We start from the raw sequence: 24,197 nt of genomic DNA, 5'->3' as shown, positions 1-24,197 counted from the left end.
GGAGTGAATGGGCGGACAAGGAAATGACTAGAGAATAAATTAAAGCACAAAATTTTGAAATTTTATTTTTTCCTTCTTTTTCATTTTAAAATTTGATATTTGGAACAAACAACAACCAATGAGCTCGTCAGCTCTGATAACAACAGCGGTCTATAAGTCCAAAACTCATGTACAATAACAATCTATATATATAAAGTAGCTTGTCCTGACTGACTGACTGACTGACTGATTCATCATCGCCGAGCCAAAACTACTGGACATAAAGAAATGAAATTTTGGGGATAGATTCATATTAAGATGTAGGTGCTCGCTAAGAGAGGATTATTGGATATTCCGTCGCTAAGGGGGTGAAAAGGGGGGTGAAATTTTAAAATGAGTGTGTCTATATCTCAAAACTTTAATAGTTTACAGATGTGAAAACTGGTATTTAAAATTTTCTTTAAAAATAAGGAAATACGTATTTTTTGTTTTCAGACAATCCCAATAGGAGCGGTGAAAAAGGGTGAAAAAGGGGTTGAATGCCTTTAATCAGGATACCGGTACTTATATCTCAGAAACTGAACATATTACAGATCTCAAAATTGGTACTTTTGATCGCTTTCAAAAATAAAGAAACACGTATTTTTTTGTTTCTGGAAAATCCAATTAATGCGAGGGTGAAAAGGGGGGTGAATTTTTAAAATGAGTGCATCTATATCTCAAAAGTTTTAAAGTTTAGAGATGTAAAAATTGGTATTTAGAATCTTTATTAAAAATAAAGGAACACGTATTTTTTGTTTTCGGAAAATCCCACTAGGAGGGGAGAAAAGGGGGTTGAATGCATTTAAAGAGAATACTTATATCTTAGAAACTGAAGATATTACAGACCTGAAAATTGGTTTTTGGGATCTCCTTTAAAAACAAAGAAGCAGGCATTTTTTCGTTTTTGGAAAATCCAAATAATGGGGGGTGAAAAGGGGGGTGAATTTTTAAAATGAGTGTATCTATATCTCATAACTTTTAAAGTTTATAGATGTAAAATTTGGTATTTAAAATCTCCTTTAAAAATAAAGAAACACGTATTTTTTGTTTTCAGAAAATCCTATTAGGAAGGGTGGAAAAGGGTGAAAAAGAGGTTGAATGCCTTTAATGAGGCTACTTATATTTCAGAACCTGAAGATATTAAAGACATGAAACTTGGTATTTGGGATCTACTTTAAAAATAAAGAAACAGGTATTTTTTCGTTTTGGGGAAATCCAAATAATGGGGGGTGAAAAGGGGGAGTGAAATTTTAAAATGAGTGTGTCTACATCTTAAAATTTTAACGTTTACAGATGTAAAAATTGGTGTTTAGAATCTACCTTAAAAATAAAGGAACACGTATTTCTTTGTTTTCTCTAAATCCCAATAGGAGGGGTGTAAAATTGTGAATAATGGGTTGAATGCCCTTAATGAGGATACATATATCATGAAACTGAAGATTTTTTTTTGCTAGGGGGCTTTACGTCGCACCGACACAGATAGGTCTTATGGCGACGATGGGATAGGAAAGGCCTAGGAGTGGGATGGAAGCGGCCGTGGCCTTAATTAAGGTACAGCCCCAGCATTTGCCTGGTGTGAAAATGGGAAACCACGGAAAACCATTTTCAGGGCTGCCGATAGTGGGATTCGAACCTACTATCTCCCGGATGCAAGCTCACAGCCGCGCGCCTCTACGCGCACGGCCAACTCGCCCGGTAAACTGAAGATATTACTGAACTGAAAATTAGTAAATGGGATCTCCTTTAAAAATAAAGAAACACGTATATTTTTGCTTTTGGAAAATTCAATTAATGGCGGTTAAACAGGAGTGACAAATTGGGGTGAATTTTTTGAAAGACTATATCTACAGAATATCTGAGAAGCGTAAAATGTGGGTATTTGGAATCTCCTGTAAGTGTAAAGAAACATAGGTGATTTGTCTTTGGAAACTCCACTTAAGGGGAACTAAAAAGGGGTGACATTTTAAAATGAGAATTTCTACAGTATATCTAAAAAAATTAACATGTTACAGGAGTGAAAAAAGGTAATTTTTTAATTCTATTAAAAATAAAGAAACGTGTATTTTTAGTTTTCGGAAATACCACGTGGGTAGTGGGGGGGGGGTAAAAGTGACTGAAAATGGTGTTGAATTATTTTAATTAGGCTATTGATATCTCAAAAATGAAGATGTTATACACGTGAAATTTGATTTTTGGAATCTGCTTTAAAAGTAAACAAACACGTATTCTCGGAACATCCAATGAAGGGGGTTTGGGGGGGGGGTGTTTAAGGATTGAAAAAGTTAATTGACTTAATTGTATGAGAATACATACATCTAATAAAAACTAATGTTGTTACAGACGTGAAAATTGGTATTTTGATCTCCATTAAAAGCAAAGAAAAGCGCGTTTTTGGGTTGAAACAATCTTGGGGAGGGGGAGGGAGTGGAATGGAGTTGAATTCCTTTCATGAGGACACATAAATCAGAAACTGAAGAGGTTAGAGTGGTGACAATTGGTATTTAGAAGATCCTTTACTATTAAAGGAACAAGTATTTTTTGCCTTAATATCACTTTGTGAGGGGGGGGGGGGGGGGAGTGTGATAGGAATTTAAAAAAGAGAATTATTTTTAAGGGGATACTTATATCTCAAAACTGTAGGTAATAGACGTGAGCATTCGTGTTTGGAATCTCCTTTAAACATAAAGAAACACGCCTTCTTTTAATTTTTTGGGTGGGGGTAAATAAACTTAACGGCGGTGGGGTGTAAACGGAGGTGAGACCAATTGATTTTACTGTTCATAATGTACTTATAAGGAGCCTCCGTTGCTCAGGCGGCAGCGCGCCGGCCTCTCACAGCTGGGTTCCGTGTTTCAAATCCCGGTCACTCCATGTGACATTCGTGCTGGACAAAATGGAGGCGGGGCAGGTTTTTCTTAGGATACTCCGGCTTTACCTGTCATCATTCATTCCAGCAACACTGTCCAATATTTCATTTCATTTGTCACTCATCGATCATTGCCCCAGAGGGGAGCTTCGGCAGTCGGCACAATTCCTATTGTCGCCGCTAGATGGGGCTTGATTCATTCCATCCCTGACCCTGTCGAGTGAGAGGAAACAGGCTGTAGACTTTCGATGTACTTATTCTGATCATAAACCGATCATTTTTAATCTTTCCTGGGTTCTTTTTCAACAGCCATCTTTTCCTTCGGAGAACGTTCTTAGATTACAGTGGATTATCCTGGCATATAAATAAAAATTTAAACACATTTGAAATAAACGATAGGAATGAGAATGGCCGTCAAATTGTTCACCTCTATAATAAGGTCAATAATACACGGAGGTATGTCATTCGTATCGCCAGAAATCCCGCATACTTGCCTACGTGCGACAATGGTGCTGGTCACATTGTCAACAATGGCTGCAGATGTAATTTACTACCAAGTAGCGGTCTTGCATATTGCTGTGGGGTCCAGAACATATAATAATAATAATAATAATAATAATAATAATAATAATAATAATAATAATAATAATAATAATGTTCTGGACCGTCGTCAAATGTACGGACCACGCTGGAAACGGGTCCTGGACGGCTAATGACTAAGAGTGCAGTCCGGCCGCGGGTTCAGTACCGCCAAGGCACCCAATATGACACCACGCCGGATCTCCTGAAGGATTTTATCCATATTAAAAATGATTAAAGGAAAAGATGGCAAAGATTTACGGACCCAACTGACCAGGACGAATACCTGAGCCTAGCCCGGGAAGTACGAAATCGATTGCTGGAAAGGAAGATTAAAAAATGGGAGGAAACGTGCTGTAAAATAATTGAAAACGAGTCAGATCAGGAATTTTGGTGGATTCTCGCAGAAAACGAGCCAGATTGCGAATTTCGGCGGATTATATATCTAAAACAATAAGCATTCAATTATAAATTTCAGTATAATACCGTAGCGAAGCACGGGTATCTTGCTAGTATAATATATAAGGTGTGAGCATTAGAGCTCTGAACAGGTACACTATTATAAGAGCTGGTTTGCTCCACTAATTTACATTCTAGAAGACTGAGCTCCAAAAGTTACTACAGTCCAGCCTCTCAGAAGAACAAGCTTCTTACAGAATTATGCCTGATAAACTTCCTTTACTGAGTTTACAGTCACTTCTGATCAACTGTCTTTTACACACTCGTCTATCAATAATTACGATTTAAACGGGGCAATGAGTGCCCATACTAAATGGCCCTAATATAAGAATAAGAGGTTTAACACATCGGCCATGAACAAAGGTTAGGAGGCGAAACCCTTGCAGTCCCTTTAGAAAAACCCTTTAAATCCTAAATGGGCTTATGATGCCAAGTTGCAGAGGCTAAGCCTATGTATACTACAGAAGAGTGACCAAAGGAGAAATACAAAGTGCCGAAAGAGTGTTAAGAATTTAGAGGTTTAGAAAATTTTAGTCACCCCCATACTAAGTTGAAAGGGAATCAACAGAGGGGGATCACACTTTGTTGGCTTAATTTACATGTTTCCCAGCCGGGATTTGAACATAAACCTCAGACTTGCCGAAAATCTAAATTTATGACATTAAATTAGGATTTTACATACAATTAAATAAGTTTGAAACCTTCAGATCAAGCTATCTGCCTGGAGCTATCACATGTTAAGAAATTTCTGCCATTACCTTGAGTAGTTAGGCCTTCCAAACGCCGCCCTGCAGCCCCTGCCTCCTAATTACGCCGCACTCACTAGACCGGAGCGATGAAGATAACAATACGGCCCTGAAGCGCCCAGCTTTTATAGCATTTCCGAGGGGAAGTTTCTCGAACTCTTTTCAGATAAGCAGGATGCCTGTACATACCCCCAATTTTAATTGACTAGAGAAATATACACGAAGTTCCGGAATGGTTAATAACTAAGGAAGAAGGAAGCCATAGGAATGCTGCCAACTTTGACGCATGAACAAAACAATCTTCACCAACTTAAGGTTTGACACCTTCAAAAATTGAAATACCCTTAAGAATTGAGTGTCCTTAATCCCGCCAGAGGAGGGACACAGGCCGATGGTAGAGACATCTAATGGTTGATGGTCCAAGTACCTTGTATTACATAGTTTAAGATTCATAGCACAGGTGGCCTCCTAGAAGGCGTGCAATTCAACGGGACGGAGAATGTGTACCCGCGGTACAATAATAATAATAATAATAATAATAATAATAATAATAATAATAATAATAATAATAATAATAATAATAATAAATGTAATAACAATATAATATTATTATATATTATTAATATTATTATTATCATCATTATATTGTCGTCCTCGTCATCATTCAGTTCTATCGACGACGACGCACATCTAACGTATAGGAACTCCCGCAGCTCATACAAGTTCAAAGTGGAGACTTACGGGGACCGTTTTTTACACAGACGATTGTCCACTTGAGAATACATTATCGTTTTTCCGACTATTACCGGGCGTGAAGAACGTCGAGTTCTTTATCAAACTACGCTGGGCCTTGAAACAGCGTAGTTATGTAAGGTAGACATTTACGTGAAGATGGGCAGTATTTGTTGTGGAAAGGAAACTGTGTGTCAATATAGCGTAGGAAACTGTAGGAGATGTAAGTGCTGTATGAATGTTAGTGACAGAGAAAGAAATCCTTACCCAAAAGCAGTAGGAATTAACCGTTCGCGATTAAAAACCAATGACTCAGATCGTAATCGAATCGCGATCTCCCTGTTTGGCAGACCAGAACGCTGGTTTCTCTGCAACACAGTCGCACAAGTTTCTGGTTACATCGTACCCATTAAACTAACCATTCAGAATTAATACAGCCTTTCAGTTCGCCTTTCTGCCTTTTAAGAATATACCGGTACAAGAGATGGGCCTCAGCAAGAAGGCTGCGGTGACCGTCCGATATCCCGTTCCTTCTACTCTCATCTCGTTCCGTCCACGTCCTTTGTGTCAAGTTCCCCACGTCACTCTTAATGACGCGCTTTGAGAAGCTTTCCGCTTCCTCGAGGCGCTATTCTTGGCTGCATTGCGCCGGCCATATTTGGGTCTGCCTCGAATCGATTGTTGCCTTGGTTTGCAAGGCCTGCTCTAATGATGGCCAGTGGGACGGAGTACCATCTGCCGCAAGAGCACTCGCCCGACCCCTCTAACAAGGTGCATACAAGTTCTGAAAGCAAGCAGCTTCCATTGTCACGTGCTGTTTTCACCTTTATCTCAGAATATGAAACACGAGGAGAAGGAATGTTAAATATCAATCATTTTGAAAGTAATCTGCGCTTATCATTGGATATAAGCACAAAGTACAACTTCTTAATATATTAAAAATGAGTATGCAAATTGTCGTAAATCCTGCCAATGAAATGCCAAAGAGATTGCAGGTTAATTTAATAAATGTTTCTATCAGACGGCGAATACAGAGTGAAAACTATACACATTTGACAACACCGATGCTAAACCAATTTGCTCAAATACAGACCCTTAGATGTATTTAATTTCGTAGTAATGAGTTCTCTAGCATTGCTATGAATACTCGATTGTTTATGATTCATAGTCATAAATAATAACGCTATTGGTTTTACGTCCCACTAACTATATTTACGGTTTTCGAAGACGACGAGGTGCCGGAATTGCATCCTACAGCAGTTCTTTAACTCGCCAGTAGTTCTACCGACATGAGGCTGACGTGTTTGAGCACCTTGAAATACCACCGGACTGAGGTAGGAAAAAACACAGGAAGTTTCGGTCAGAGAGCAAGTACTCAACCGCCTGTGCTATTATTAGTATTATTAGTAGTACGGCATTATTATTATTATTATTATTATTATTATTATTATTATTATTATTATTATTATTATTATTATTACTATCACGAGTATTAATTATCATGTTTGGCATATATGCCGATGTGTATAGGCTTGGATTGCCGCAAACATCAGCGACTTCAACTTTTTAATTTATATTTAATTATCACTATAAATCATAATAAACAATGAATTTTGAGTATAAGACACAAACTTAATGTACAGTATTCATCGATTTATAAAAACAATACATTAAGTTTGTGATAAAAATATATTTATTTGAGAGAATAACTCTCCTTTCAGATATGTGCTATTGTCACACGAGTGCAAAGTAAAAAAAATCAGGATAAAATTAAACGTTGTATTGCCCAACTAATGGAGTAGCCTACATATTATCCTGGTTAGAATGTATGGTTAACTGAGAGAATTTGAAGACATCGACTGACTGTTCGCGTAAACAAATCTGGCACAAGACGTATATTACGCTAGACTAATGTCGGAAAATTTATAAGCGCATAATAGAAATAGTGCATGAGAAAATTCCGTCACCTCGGCATCTTCAAAATTCGTTGTTGTTGTTTGAGTCATCAATCCACAGACTGATTTGATGCAGCTCTCCATGCCACCCTATTCTGTGCTAACCTTTTCAATTCTCATAACTGCTGCATCCTACATCTGCTCTAAACTGCTTGTCACATTCATACCTTGTTCTACCCCTATCGTTCATACGCCTACACTTCCTTCAAAATCTAACGGCACAAGTCTTGGGTGTCTTAAGGTGTGTTCTATCATTCTATCTCTTCTTCTGGTCAAATTTAGCCAAATTGAACTCCTGTCACCAATTCGATTCAGTATATCTTCATTCGTGATTCGATTTATCCATTTCATGTTCAGCATTCTTCTTTAACACTACATTTCGAAAGCTTCCATTTTCTTTCTGAGCTAGTTATCGTCTATATCACTTCCGTACAAGGTCACGCTCCAGAAGAAAGTCTTCAAAAACATCAATTTAATTCCTATATCAATGTTCGAAGAGAGCAAATTTTTTTTTTAAGAAAGGCCTTCTTTGCTTGTGCTAGTCTGCATTTTATATCCTCCTTCTGCCATCGTTAGTTATTTTACTACCCAAATAACAGCATTCATCTACTTCGTTTAAGACTTGCAATAAGATCATTAACGTAATGCAAGTGAACATATAGGCTACTACTGGAGTGTGTTTGGAACCATGACCTGAATCAATGACCTTGCGTATGAAAAAACGCTGTCGACAAAAGGCGAGACATATACGAAAAGTACGATGGTATCACTCCATAGAGCAGGGCCTCTCAAACGCCCAAACTCTCACGCGTGCAGAGCGAGGTGCATAGGCTCTGTGCACTGTGCATCGGTACGCTTCGCCTCAACTCGGCTTGACTCGGATGGTGTAGTGGCTGAGAGCGAAGAAGCGTTTGGTGGTAGACGACGTGTTTATCAGTGAAATAGATAAGCGTACGACAACATAATAATGGAGCAACCTGTTTCGAAGAAAGCAAAGACTTCCGAAAGTCCATTTCAATCGAACTGGGAACTTTCGTATTTTTGTTTGTTTGTTTGTTTGTTTGTCGTGACGATAACGCCAAATGCTTAATCTGTGGGACGATAATTACGTGCGTAAGAAAATCGTCTATTGAAAGACACTACAACAGACTACATTCGGAAAATTATTGTGAAATCATAGGAGACGTCAGAGAGAAAGAATTAAGGAAGTTCAAACAGCTTGAAGAAGAGCATTCTATATCCACAAATGAGGTTTGTTCCAGTAGTGTAGCATTTTCATTTTGGTTACGGTTTTTGCATTTTTAAAAATTATGTTTACATTCCTCTCAAACATGTATGTGTATTTCTAATTCACTTTTTAAATTTTTTTAATAACACTGGTAACCTTGTCCCATACAACTGTGCGTCTCCGCTCACCACACGTAAACATTTCGCAGTGGGGGAGAAACAGCAGTGAAGGTGAGGAACGCGGAGACAGGCCGAACGGGGTGACAGGTGTAGGGAGAGAGGAGTGGGGGGTCTGCACTCTGGTCAACCAAGCGAAGTCGTCTTTTGCACCGTGCACAGTGCATGCACCACGCGCATGCACCCTGAGAGGCCCTGCCATAGAGCAACACACAGGAACAAGATAGAGGTTGCAATGTCAATGGATGACCGTTTAGCAAGCAAACTGTACACATTCCTCTCGGAACAGAATGGAAACCTTGGACTCTGTGTGGTACGAGAAAATACAGAAAATTGTCATGCAAAATGTTGCTGTAGATTCCATTGTGAGCGAAATGATGACGAAACACCACCTGCAGAAGTTTCTTCGTCCGTACTGAATAGACATCTATTTGACAAAGACAATTCACTCCTCCTTTGTGATTACCGGGGTGGTCACAAAGATGAACGCATTCTTGAGGAGGCCTCCGTGAGAAATTCTTTTAAAACTCATCCCACCGAAAATTACAAAATATATTCAACCCCTAGCTGTTGTTTTTAGGACAGTACAAAATTTACGCCAAAAGGATCATGGAGGACATAATACTACGTTTCAACATGCCGCAACCCAAATTGCATTCAGTAATATACAACGGACTGTCGGCGGAGATCTATCGACCGATGATGGGTTACGCATCAAAGAATGGTATGCATGACAGCTAGCTGGGTACCATGATGACAATCCTGTGCAGACGTTCAAATGTGTGATGGACGTGGCTTTCAACGCTAATATTCTTCGTGAGTGCGCATTCCATTAGTGTACCGAATTGCATCTATCACCTGTGCACTCTACGATAATGGTTATTGTCTTCATCGTTTCAGGGAATGCCTACATATGTATGTGTACCCTGAGTGTTTGTAATGCAGGTATGGACGTCAACTCGGTGCAGATTGTCTCTTTAATCTTCGAAGTAGCTCTTGTATGCTGAGCCTCTGAGGCGTTCCTTGTCTGTGAAAGTGAGGTAAAGCACACTTTTTTCAGTAGAACAATCCAGCGGCAAATACAGTAAGTCTCATAATACTATGGGCCCTTTAGATCTATTGTCAGAGGAAATCCTTATTTACAAAAGGCTCTGGTCAGCCAAGTACCACGATATCCCATCACCAGACTATTTCTTCCGAGACACGAGAAAGACTTTTGTGAATGCGAACAATTCTAAGATTTATCAATGGACTGATGGCGGTCTATTCACCACGAAACTTTACCGAATGGAAATGTAAACAAGCTCCGTTGCTAAATGGTTAACGTGCTGGCCTTTGGTCACAGGGGTCCTGGGTTCGATTCCAGGCAGGGTCGTGAATTTTAACCATAACTGGTTAATTCCGCTGATACTGGGGCTCGGTGTGTGTGTGTCGTCTTCATCATTATTTCATCCTAATCACGACGCGCAGGTCGCCTACGGGAGTCAAATCAAAAGACCTAAATCTGGCGAGCGGAACTTGTCCTCCGACACTCCCGGCACTAAAAGCCATACGCCATTTTTTAAACAATCAATCTAAAACTGCAGTGTTTCAAGGACGTTAGAATCAATTGCTAATGGGGCGAGGCTAGCTGCTACCACTTGTTGCTATGCGGCTTGTATTACATGGCTTCGTAAGTCGTGAAGCACAGACATCCAGAGAACAAGATTCCAATAATGAAGATTAGAACTTGGTGTTGGTCCAGAGTAGTGTGCCTCTTGAGTTAATTTATCCACCAATTTGCCTTTGTCAGCCAAAACTAATTTTCTTAGGTCGTGGACAATGCAAAATATTAGTTAAGGTTAATGGCATGGTCATGAGATAGACCTCAGATTTCCCGTAGATTGGCATTAAAATAATTTGTCTTGAAAATGGAATTACGATATAAGCTTTTTCCGGAAAAGGTTTTTTTGCTAAGGGCTTTACGTCGCACCGACACAGATAGGTCTTATGGCGACGATGGAATAGGAAAGGCCTAGGAGTTGGAAGGAAGCGGCCGTGGCCTTAATTAAGGTACAGCCCCGCATTTGCCTGGTATGAAAATGGGAAACCACGGAAAACCATGTTCAGGGCTGACGATAGTGGGATTCGAACCTACTAGCCTATCTCCCGGATGCAAGCTCACAGCCGCGCGCCTCTACACGCACGGCCAACTCGCCCGGTCGGAAAAGGTTTTAACACAAGTGATATTTTATTACCACCTCGAGATAAGAATAGCATTTAAATGTTAAAGAGTATCATAATCATCAATGCCAGTCTCACGGTCTAGGGGTAGCGAGCCTACCTCTTATGGGGAGATCATAGTTTCGGGTTTTATTGGATCTGATGAATGGTTCAAAATCCACTCAGCTTACCTGAGAACAAATGAGGAGCTATCTGAATGTGAGATGTCTAGAAAACTGAGAGTAATGTTGACCAGGTACTACCTCGTAATCTCTTTTTTTTTGGTTTTACAACTTACTTCACGTCACACCGCTATGAAAAGTCGTAACGACGACGAACGGATGGCAAAGGGCTAGTAGTGCAAAGGAAGCGACCGTGGCTTTAAGTAAGGTACAGCCCAGCATTTCCCTGGTGTGAAGATAGGGAACCGCGGGAGAACATCTTCAGAGCTGCCGAGTGTGGGCCTCGAACCGACTACCTCCCGAATGCAAGCTGACAGCTACGTGACCCAAACCGCGCAACCACTCGCTTGGTACCTCGTAATCAACTGCCTACGCTGGAAGTGTAACTAATCTCACCTGCCGTACCCATGTTGCTCTTCCAAACAATTCAAACCTCCCTGCCTCCTGTTATAGACTAGCGGTACGAGGAGTCATTTGTTGGTGTACAGGGGTGTCCGGACACTTTTCATCAGATAGTAGGCCCGGTGCTGTGGTTAAATGGCTAACGTACTGGAGTTTGGTCCTAGGAGTCCTGAGTTCGATTCCCAGGTGGTCGTGGAGTTTAACTTTCACTGGTTAAGGTATCCTGCTCGGGGACTGAGTGTGTGTGTCGTCTTCAGCATTAGAATTCTTCATATGTAGGGCCGCATCGTTACAAACACGCAGGTTGCCTATAGACGGCAATTAGTAACATCTGCGGCAGACCTCTCTAGAGGCCATACTCCACTGTTATAGTAGCAATATAACCGAGCAATACTCCCCAATATTATTTAAAGTCATCCGAACTCACATTCACAGATACGACACCATATTTTTCACACAACAATGTTAGATTTTGTATTGCTCACAGGGTTCTAGTGTGCATTCATGTGCGTCATTATTGGATGTAGTTAATCTGTAAACGCCACATTAAGTCATGTGTTCGGAGATGTATCGTTGCCTCAGAGCTCGAAAACACCGCAAGCGATGTATACACCGTCATCATAATCAAGTGTACAGGGTCTTTATTTATGCTTGGAAGGGACTTTATCGCTCGAACTTGGCCGCCGATGACAGGTCGCTGCCGGCCACTGGCGCGCGCGGTTTCCGGCACTTCTGCAGTTGTTGAGAGCTGAGCTCCGAGATAGTAGGGTGTTCAATGAAGCTACTGCGTACTGTATGTCGTATTGTATAGTGTTTTATTGTGATTGTGTATAGTGCTGTAATGTATGTGAAATATTCGTTACGTGAACGTGTATATCTGCACAATACTTACAATAAACGCAGAAAATCGAGCGCTAGGGCAAGACAAAAGTTTCGAGCGAAATTTCCAGGGTGACCCATTCCTATCAATCGGACAATAAAACAACTGGCCAAGAGATTCAAGCGTATAGGTTCAGTAAACAATAAAATAGACGTAAAGGTCGTTATCTCCTTACTGAAGCGTGTTTGGTACGAGGATCACAAGTAGAAACCTGTGGCCCCCTCGCAGCCCAGATTTAACGGTATGTGATTTTTATTTGTGGGGAATGTTAAAAAATGTAGTTTATGAGAACAACCCTCACACCCTAGATGAACTTAAAGACAATATAAGAGTTGCAATTGCATCCATCAGTGCAGAAAAACTTGGTAGAGTAACCGAAAACTTCATTAGGAGATGCCGATTATTTTGGCAGCGCATGGGGAATATTTTCAATATACACTGTAAGAATGGTGAGTAAAATGCATGATAATGCATGATAATGATTTTTGAGCATAAACTGTAAACATGGTAAAATGCTTGATGATGATTTTGGGCACCGTATTCTGCCGTACATACGCACGCGCGGTAGCCGACAACTGAACCGTCACTGGCGGCCAAGGTTGAGCGGGAAAGTCCCTTCCAAGCATAAATAAAGACCCTGTACAAGTCATTTCGAATTCCAGTGACTCATTTGTCAAAAGTGTTCCCATTCTATTTACTACTTTCTAACGTTGTGAAAGCGATTCCTTAATGATCAAAATGTTAGCGTTACCGAGCTCGATAGCTGCAGTCGCTTAAGTGCGGCCAGTATCCAGTATTCGGAAGATAGCGGGTTCGAACCCCACTGTCGGAAGCCCTGAAGATGATTTTCCATGGTTTCCCATTTTCACACCAGGCAGCTGGCGCTGTACCTTAATTGAGGCCTCGACCGCTTCCTTCCCATCGTTCCATCGTTCCTGTTCCATCGTCGCCATAAAACCTATCTGTGTCGGTGTGACGTAAAGCAACTTGCAAAAAAAAAAGTTAGCATTAACAACTGTTGATGTTGGTACAACGCTATGATTGTCAGGCTCAGTGATGTCATTAATTACCTTTGAAGTATTATTTTTAATTGTGTACTTAATTTGTTTCCTTAATTTCAAGGCTGCCTGACTGACGAAGCATTTCAAAAAATCTTCAAGTTCTAAGTACATTTTCACTTGGAAATGACATCTATCATTTTATATATAAAATGGTTATTCGGATAAAGAAGATATACTGAGGAAAAAGAAAATTGCAACACACGGAAGGAGTGGTGCTACATTACTGCAATTCAACATGCAGGACAAGCGTTCAGTTGTGATTCGATGATTACACTTTCAGGTCCCTCTGACCCCAAGTTTGGACAACAATCAATACAGGATATGCCCACCACGAGCTGCAATACATTGATGAATTCGTCGAGACATGGAGTCAATAAGGCCCTGGATCGCTTCCTGAGTAATTGTGGCCCATGCTTGCTGCACTGCACGGGTCAGTTTTTCCAGAGTAGTGGGTGGCTCAGGACGGTTGGCCAGTTGAGGACCCTTCATGTCCCACGCATGCTCAATAGGACTGAGGTCCGGGGATCTGGCGGGCCATTCTAAGGTTGTGATGTCGTGGAGAGCTTCTCTGGAGATGTGTGCAGTGTGACCCCGGACATTGTCCTGCTGAAACATCACATTAGCAATGTTCGCCATCATAGAGACAACCACTGGATTGAGTACCCTATCAACGTACTGTCGAGCAGTCATGGTGCCCTCAACAAGCAATAATTGTGATTTCACATTAAAGCCAATAGCTCTCCAGACCATAATGCTTTGTGTTGGCCCTGTGTGCCTCTCGACAATAAGATCTGGGGCGGCCCCTCTCCCCGGTACGTCGGCGCACACTATTCCGGCGATCATTGCGGGCAAGACAGAAGCGTGATTCATCACTAAAGACGACCCTATGCCATTCGTCGAACCACATCGATCTTTCTCGACACCAGGCCAGCCTTACACGTCGATGTTGTGGGGTCAATGGAACACCAACTGCAGGGACACACGCAGGTGATTACCAACTATTTGTTGTGTAACGTGGGTTGCCATAGCTGCTCGAATTTGCGCTTCTGTTGCATGGGGTTCCATCCGGACCATCCGAATGATCTACGATCCTCCCTCACAGTTGTCTGTCGCGCTGGGCCTGTGCCAGGTCTACGAGTGTGGGTACCTTCATTTGACCACTGCTGCCATACACGTTGTACCGTAGATGCCTGTCGGCCAACACGTGCAGCGACAGTCCTTAGCGATAATCGAGCCTCACACAGCCCAATTATCCGAGCCCTCTCAAACGGCGACAGTTGTTGATAGCGTGCTCTTCTCTGTCGTCGAGGCATGTTTAACGAAGAACACTTCACTGCACAGACTGCAAGTCAACTACGCTACACCACAGTCCGTATAGTGGAGTTGATTCCTCCGCGACCAATCACGTGGGGAGACCTGCAGCAACAATCGAATGGGTCTGAAACTTTGATCGTTTACATATTTAAATGGCATCGTTCCATATCTTAAAATAAACACAAATAATCAATGCCTTCATGGCGTTGCAATTTCCATTTTCTTAAGTGTATATGAAACAGAAAAGTAGAACCGAAGAGGCAAGAGATTAGATATGAATTCTGAGAACTAAATAAGTAATAGTGTAGAGTGGTGACGGGCCTCTTAATCACTGATCTGGCTATGTTTCTTGAAAGTATTGGACGGGGTGACCATCTTTGTACGGATACCCACGAAAAAGAAACAACTGGAATGGTCCCAATAGCACCTATGAACAACCCAATTACTTCATTGTGGCTCAGGTTATGTTTCTGTTTATAAATTGCTGCAGTGGGTTCATAAACGGTCCACATCTGTGGTTTATTGGTTAGTGTGATTAGCTGCCACCCGCGGAGGCCCAGGTTCGATTCCCGGCGCTGCCATGAAATTGAAAAGTGGTACGAGGGTTAGAGCGGGATCCACTTAGCCTCGCGAGATCAACTGAGCAGAGGCAGTTTCGATTCCCTCTTCAGCCATTCTTGAAGAGGTTTTCCGTAGATTCCCACTTGTCTCCCAGGTAAATGAAGTGATAGTTTGTAACTTAAGGCCACGGCCGCTTCCTTCCCTCCTCCTTGTCTACCCCTTCCAATTTTTCCATCCCCCTGTTCAGCATAGCAGGTGAGGCCGCCTGCGCAGTTGTATCCCCCTACCCAAAGTCTCTAGTTCCAGGACACTGACTTTGAAGCTACTTAGGCTATGATGTCAATCGGCTTTGTAGATCCTTGCATAGCGGTTCCTTTTATTTCCTCATAGGTGATGTTCCAGCGTTCTGAAGGGAGACATTCAGCATGGGGTGGATGGTGTCATGACGAGTATTCTATGTGGGCAGAAGCAGTGTCGACTCCTACCACTACTGTTACAATTATTTTCATACACACAATAATCTTTAAATTAGTTGAGCGCCAGTCGCTGTATTAAGCAACAACATTCGGAGAGCATACCTCTTATATTTTTTATTCTCAAGGCGTGGGGTGATAAACTCACATACCTGGCAATATACAGGAATATGGATCAGGACAAATGAAGACTGGACATCAATAATGGGCTAAGTGCCAAAACGTTGATTTTGAGTTATTCAATTTTTTTTTGTTTTTGTCAAAAATCTTTTGATAAAGAACCTTAACCAATTTTTTTAATATGTAGGGTAAGATTCATATTCCTATTGCATTTTTTCTTAATTTCCTTTCTCGTATGAATAAAACATAAAATTTTACTCAGCAAAATGTAGAACGTGTTAAGTGCCACATTTTTGGTCAGCAAAACGATGTAAGTGCCAATGAAAAATCTCAACCATTATTAATTTTAACTGTTTATTTCAGTAATTCTACAACAATAAAAAGTGTCCAAGTACATTTTCAAGCATTTAATTACAGTTTATCTTTTTTTACTTCTAGTTAGAAAGTTCTAGTATAGTTTTCTAAGAATACAAAACAATTTTAATTGATTAATTCTTCGAAGAATACTCGATTCTATTCCTTCAAATCTCTTCTTCTCAGTTGACAAGTATTTTTTGACACGGGTGTGATGGTAAAACCAAGTTCTAGATTGTATTGGTAGTAACCCTTTTCTTGAGAACCTTGCAAGTGCTCCATGCTTCAAATTCATTAAATATTTTTCTCTTCTTGACGAATCCGGCTGCGGCTTTTTGAACTTTAATCCAGCTGCATTTGGAAATATTTAGTTTTGTCGTATTGATGTATGAATCAGCTGCTTTTTTTTAATCAAAGAGGTCATCAGGTTGAAGCATAGTAACCGTAAATGGATTGTTCGGTGTTGCATTCACCATAAGATTGACCATGTCAGGAACTTGACAATTTTCAACCCTTTTACGTTTCTCGATCTGTGCAAAATCTCTGTTAAAAGGTAATACTGAATGGCCAGAGACTAAAAATTGATGGTTTATTTCATCATACTTGCCAGTAATCGTCACGTAAATCCAAAGATACATCATCATTTTGTTCTTGTTCTGGCCATTGCAGTTATCAGACTAGACATTAAGTTTTCGTTTCGTCATAAATTCAGGACTACCGACTGCTTTAAACAGACATGGAGCAATTTCATTACCGCCTCGACCACTCATACCTTCGTGCCACAAGTACGACGAGCCCCTTGTTGTTGTCACCTACATGGACACACAGATTGTAGCATGAAAGCTGAGGGGAATAAAACATTGATTCTCCCTTCTTTCTATTTTGCTTGTGTCACTGTTTAATTCCATCGTTCTTAAAATGTACTATCACAAATTAAAACTCTCAACAGGCTTTTCTCAAAAGAATTAGGTTAAAATTCACAGCGATGTTGTTGTCATGACGCTCAGAATCAACAGTAAAAGCTCGGTGGCACATAGCCCGTAATACCTTCACCAGCGGCCCGGCACATACCTCTCATGCCATATCTCGGGTCTTGTATGCACTACAATCGTGGTCATGGCAGATAGCGCGCTTTATAGGTTGTTGGCAATGGCACAGAGCTCACTTTTTCGGGTCTAAACATTTTTAAATTGTTTTGGCACTTAGCCCGTTATTGATGTCCAGTCTTCAAATGTAGATTGTGGTCACATTTCCACAATTGCGCTTGTACTTGAAAATTGAATCAATTACTATTATTAAAAGAAAACTGAACTCATTACTATATTTTACATCACAATCAACGTGTATTACTTTAATTGAATAATATAAAAATATCCTGTGAGACTTGTTGTTACATACAAAGAAACCTGATCTGAATTTACGATGCTATTGGCACTTTACGTGAATTAAATTTGATATCGCCGCTGATTAATGTCTTCTTCATGTTATTTATGCATAACATGTCTGATGCTGTAATTGCCTTATGTCTGCAACCACCCCTGTTGAACTTCGTACTCCTGGAATATCCGTCCGGTTTGTAGTTGGAAACTGTAGTCGGTTATGTCATCTTCTTGCGTACCTGGAGTTGACCTACGTTCCCTGTCCGAGTGAAATGACCTCCATGCCGTCACGTCAACTCATTTTCATTTTTAGAAATTGGAAGACTTTACTGAAGAACCTGTAATATTCAGGCATGCTATCTACTGTAGTTTCACAGTTCCAGATAGCTAATATAGAGGCAGTTGATATAAATACAACAGTTTTATGCGATGTTAGATGTATCTGCGCATGATTCAATTCTCGAACGAAGTTCACGAATTACATAATAGAATTCCATAAAGAATTCGAAGTACAGTGACGACTGTTAACTGCATATATCGGTTAAGTTCGATATATACTGCCTATACATCTACAGACAACAGTACCATGCCTCTGGTGAATATACTGAAGTAAACATGCATTAAGACGTTCTACCCTGCAATTAGATGCTGCTGCTTCTCCATCAGATCTGTACAACTTACGACTCATATTAGACGACCCTATAATCCTTACATAGACTTATATAAACTCATCATGTCCACACATCTCCCTTCTATCTCGTCATCCCTTCCACACCGATACACTCTAGCTATCGAATACGGAAGCAAGCTCGAAGCCAAGTGGCAACGCGCGATACAAAATTTGTCGTGTGGTTTAACAACTACCCCACGCGCAAGAACGGTTACAAATTCAATGTGTCAACGGAAACTTCCTTGCGTAATGCAACATCGGTTAAACATAGTCTAGGTTGCACAATGTCATGCCAGTTCATCTGCCTACATTTACAAGTTAAAGTATGCCGTTTTCAAATCAACAAATCTCTGTTATGTAAACTCTTAATGATTACAAACCGAATTCCCTTATTCAATGATTAGATGACATAAGATTCGTAATGCCTAATTAATACTACAGTCTAAATGATGGAAATCAGAATATAGAATCTAATGAATTGTGTTAATTAATAATAATTATTATAATAAATTACGAATGAAGTTTCTAACCCTGTTGTACTGTTAAAGGACGCCTCCCTCATGAAGTAATCGATTAAATGAATCGACTGTTTCATGAAATATTTACATCATGGCCTGAAATCGGGTATGCACTCGTGATACATGCATAAAATACCTTTTCCAAACTAGATACACAGTCTCATCCATCCGGATGTTCATCGTTACATTTTTAAACATATACCAAATATAATTTTCACCTTGATTATGCAATATTATTTACAAATAGAGATTGCATTCCTTTTCACTTTGGTCATTCCAAACGTTCATTAGTGTCCGATAGTAACTTTCGTACAATATATACACTTTCTTCAGACAATGGAGTTTATTGCACTACAGTGCTTCACTTTATCACACAACACACGCTAATTGAAGTCCTGTACACAATGCCAGCTTCATAAAATAAAATTAACGTAATAATGAGAATTAATCAACAAACTCACATGATATATTTCTTAAGATTTCTTATATTGTATATGCCTACGATCTTTCCTTCTTTGTCTTTTAATGAATAAGCACTTTTCTCAATACGTTTCACTACGGTGAAGTATTCCTGATTTAACAATAAAAACTTACAAACTGACCAGCTTATGATGGCAGTGGTACCCTGAGTAAAATTTTGTCACTAGGCTCAAATTCATTCACTTCGTCCTTTTGACTTGCCTCTAAATTTCATTTCTCCATTGTTTCATAAATTCATCTCTAGAATCTCTTTGTATAGACACATGGCAGACATCAATAGTTTTCCTCATATTAGGAACGTCATTGGACCCTTCGGTACTACAACCCACTTTATTCGCACTTATTTCTGACACAACATCATATGGTAACCTGACTTCGCTGCTACCCTTTCCCCAAATAAGACTGACATTACCTAGATTTAAATTTAATTTTGCTTTATGACACTTAGCCAGTCGGTACCAAAAATAACGGCATAAACTAAATTGAGTATAACTAAATATAGCTGGAAAATGCATTCTCCACCGATGCTAATGGGGCCAGCTATTTGTTTGTTCACTCTTTAGACTTGTTTCCCACAGCTGTTACGTAGAACGTATTTCTCACGGGAATTACAGCTACCTGATGTTCCTCTCTCAATACTTCCTCATACAGCTTCAAATTTATGCATGATTTCTCACTTCCAGTGTCCAACAAGATCTTAACCTTCCTGCTCCATATCATAAGTTCAATCGTCGGTGTTACAGTAACCCTACTTAAATTATCCTCATTACGTACAATTAGATCGCTTAACAAATCTTGACTATTTAAATTACACTTATAAAATGTATGTTCTACGATTAAGTCGTCACATAAACATTTGAATTATTCTACTTTGCTCACAATCACATTCATTTACAGCTACAGTCTGGTCTACATCACCTGATTTATCTACCTTATTCGTGAACTCACCATTTTCGGACTGTCTCAGTGACCTGTTTATACAGCCCGTTGTACGTTTAAATAACTTTGTTTAGTTACGACATGTTGGTTGCAGACCTCAGTCGGCCTTCCCTGTTTGCCTATTATCTATAGTTTCGTTATTGTTTTTATAATTATTATGGCCTATACTCTGCCACCTCCCAGTCCTTTGTTGATTTCCATTTTCACTCCTCCCAGTTATGAAATTTTCCGAACTATGATAATAATTTCTCTCCATGTGGAAATTACTATTGGGTCTCTCCTGATATTCTCTTCTGTAGTTACGATTTTTCATAGGCCTATACTGATTATTAGATTGATTCCTCTTTCCTTCTACATTTCTATTTTGAGTTCTGCTATTATTCAGGCCACTACCCAAAGCATTAAAACTTTCTAACAAAATCTCCATCTCCTTAATTGTCTCCATTCTTTGCATACCAACGGCTTCTTTTATTCTATATGGAAATTGCTTTGCCATAAGTCGAGCTATATTCAAATCCAATACATTCTAAATTTCTCCACACCAAAACATGTCCCAAAACTATTATGTCATTCTTACACCCTCATTAGAATTATACCTGCCAAACATTATCTATCTCTCTATTCTGAATATCTTCATTCCAAAATTTGGCTATGATTTTCTCCCTAAATCTCGTTAGACTAGACATCGAGCTTTTATGTACCTGAAAGCAAGACTTAGTCTCCCCTTCGAAAGCATTAGAAAATATCTTCAATACAGTTTCCCAGCTAATAATATTGTCCCTTAATTGAACAGAAAATTTCTTCTCTACTACTTTCATAAATTCCATCGGGCTGAATTCTTTCCCAGGAAACTTAGGTATAACTTGATCCCTAGTGATTAAACATTTTGTTACAATAATTATCTCACGTACATTTCTACCATCACGCACTTCTTGCTGGAGTAGCCTCTGGTAACTCAGAAATTCCTCTTCCACTATTTCCTCAGTCTCTTCTTGAATTTTTCTTAATTCCTTCTACACATTTTCTTCCGATTCTCTCACTTTCTGTGATAATGATTTCTGTTTATTCCCTAGTTCACCTAGTTCCCCAAGTTTTCTTTCCAACCTGTTACACCCTACTGATACATTTATTTCCTAGTTTCTTGCGCCACTGTATTGGTTATCGTTTCAAACATTTCTTCCACTAACAGATTGACTTTCCCCTTATTAGACTCGATCTTGGTGCCTAATTCATCAATCCTACGCCCCTGTTTGATGCATGTCTTACTACTAACTAGCTCTATTGCCGTATGGAGATTGGCGGACCCAATTACATCTCAGCTCTGATATCATCACTACACTCCCTGTTTACCTTACTTTCTAACTTATTAATTTGCTTACTTATCTCTAACACCTTTTGATCTATCTTATCACAATATCATCAATCTTCTTATTAATACTACTGATGACATTACCCTGAGCTTCAATTTTCTCACTCATGACATAATTGTGAGATTCAATTTTTCCACTAATGCCATTATTCTGCTCAGTCATTTCGGTCATCAGCAAATTGAATAAACCAAGGTCAATCCCCCTTTATTTGGTCTTGCGTGACAGTGTTTTTCTCAGTTTCTACTATTTTCCGGCCTTCAGTAGGTCTCACCTTAATCACCAACTAACTATTCATGCTATCACATTCGATGTCCTTGGACACAATAACATCAACCTCATCACCTGATTGCTTATTGCTATCCTTGACATCTTCGGTTTCCAAATAATATTTCGCGATGTCCTCTGACATCACCTTTAAATACAAATATCCAACAAAATGACATTTCTAACTTTACTTGGTTAACTTAATATGTGCGTAACCATTAACAAGACTCATCGACGTATATTGCCATTCAGAATATCTCTTTCTGAACCTCTCGAACTCCACGTTGTGGCGACACATTGTGCCTAACCCTACCACTTCAGTTACAACTATATTCGTACACACAATACTCTTTAAATTAGTTGAGCGCCAGTAGCTGTATTAAGCAACAAAATTCGGAGAGCATACATCTTATATTTTACTTTTCTCAAGACGTAGGGTGATAAACTCACACACCTGGCAATATACAGGAATATGGATCAGGGCAAATGTAAATTGTGGTCGAATTTCCACGATTGAGGGTTGTACTTGGAAATTGAATCAATTACTATTATTAAAAGAAAACTGAACTCATTACTATACTTTATATAACAATCAACTTGCATTACTTTAATTGAATAATATAAAAATACCCTGTGAGGTTTGTTGTTACATACAAAGAAACCAGATCTAAATTTACGAAGCTATTGATATTTTACGTGAATTAAATTTGATATCACCGCTGATTAATTCCTTTTTCATGTTATTTATGCATAATATGTCTGATGCTGTAATTACCTTATGTCTGCATGTCTGCAACCACCCCTGTTGAACTTCGTACACCTGGAAAACCCGCCCGGTTTGTAGTTGGAAACTGTATTCGATTTAGTGATCTTACTTACCTGGTGTTGACCTACTTTCCCTGTCCCAGTGCAATGACCTCCATGCAGTGACGTCCACCCATTCTCATTGTTAACAATTGGGAGACTTTACTGAAGAAAATGTAATATTTAGGCATGCTATCTACTCTAGTTTCACACTTCCAGATAGCTAATATAGAGGCGGTTGATATAAATACAACAGTTCTGTGCGATGTTAGATGTATCTATGTCTGATTCCATCCTCAGACAAAGTTCGCAAATTACATAATAGAATTCAATAAAGAATTCAAAGAACACTGACGAATGTTAACCGCATATATCGGTTAAGTTCGATATATACTGCCTATACATCTACAGACAACAGTACCAAGCCTCTGGTGAATATACTGAAATAAACTTGCATTGAGACGTTCTACCTTACAATTAGATGCTGCTGCTTCTCCATCAGATCTGTACAAATTACAACTCATATTAGACGACTCTATAATCCCTACATAGACTTATATAAACTCATCATGGCCACACATCTCCCTTCTACTTCGTCATCCCTTCCACACCGATACACGGTAGCTATCGAATACGGAAGCAAACTCGAAGCCACGTGGCCAGGTGCGATACAAAACGTGTCATGTGGTTTAATAACTACCCCAAACGCAAGAACGGTTACATCTTGACTGTGTCAACGGAAACTTTCTTGCGTAATGCAACATCGGTTAAACATAGCCTAGGTTGCACAATGTCATCCCAGTTCATCTGCCTACATTTACAAGTTAAAGTATGACTTTTTCAAATCAACAAATCTCAGTTATTATATTCTTAATGATTACGAACCGAATTCCCTTTTTGAATGATTAGATGGCATAAGATGCGTGATACCTCTAATTAATATTACAATCTAAATGATGAAAAAAGGGGCCGATGGCCTAGATGTTCGGCCCCTTTAAACAATCATCATCATCATCATGTTATTTATGCATAATATGCCTGATGCTGTAATTACCTTATGTCTGGAACCTCCGCTGTTGAACTTCGTACACCTGGAAAATATAAAATCGAATCAATCGGGTCAATTAATAATAATAATTAGGATACATGTTGAACGAAGTCTGTAACCTTGTTGTACTTTTACAAATCCAAGGAAATGAGTTAGGGTATTGCACCTACACTCTACGGAGAATACTCCAGATGTTAGCCTATCTCTAATTTCTGCATGGTTCCAGTGGGCACCTTGAAGTTTCCTAGCTTCACCCTCGTGCACCTGTAGTACCGGGTGGTTGACCAACCCCTTTGCGATTTATTTTATGCATCCCGTTGCTTTTACTACAGTTCTGAAATACATCGGTCCCTCTCCCTAACCCGGGGTAATATAACGAGATACGTGTTTACGGGTAAGGAGACAGCAGGAACC

This window comes from Anabrus simplex, chromosome 2 (assembly GCF_040414725.1).
Source record: "Anabrus simplex isolate iqAnaSimp1 chromosome 2, ASM4041472v1, whole genome shotgun sequence".
NCBI lineage: Eukaryota > Metazoa > Arthropoda > Insecta > Orthoptera > Tettigoniidae > Anabrus > Anabrus simplex.
The sequence above is the reverse complement of the archived record's forward strand: the minus strand, read 5'-3'. Positions refer to the sequence as shown.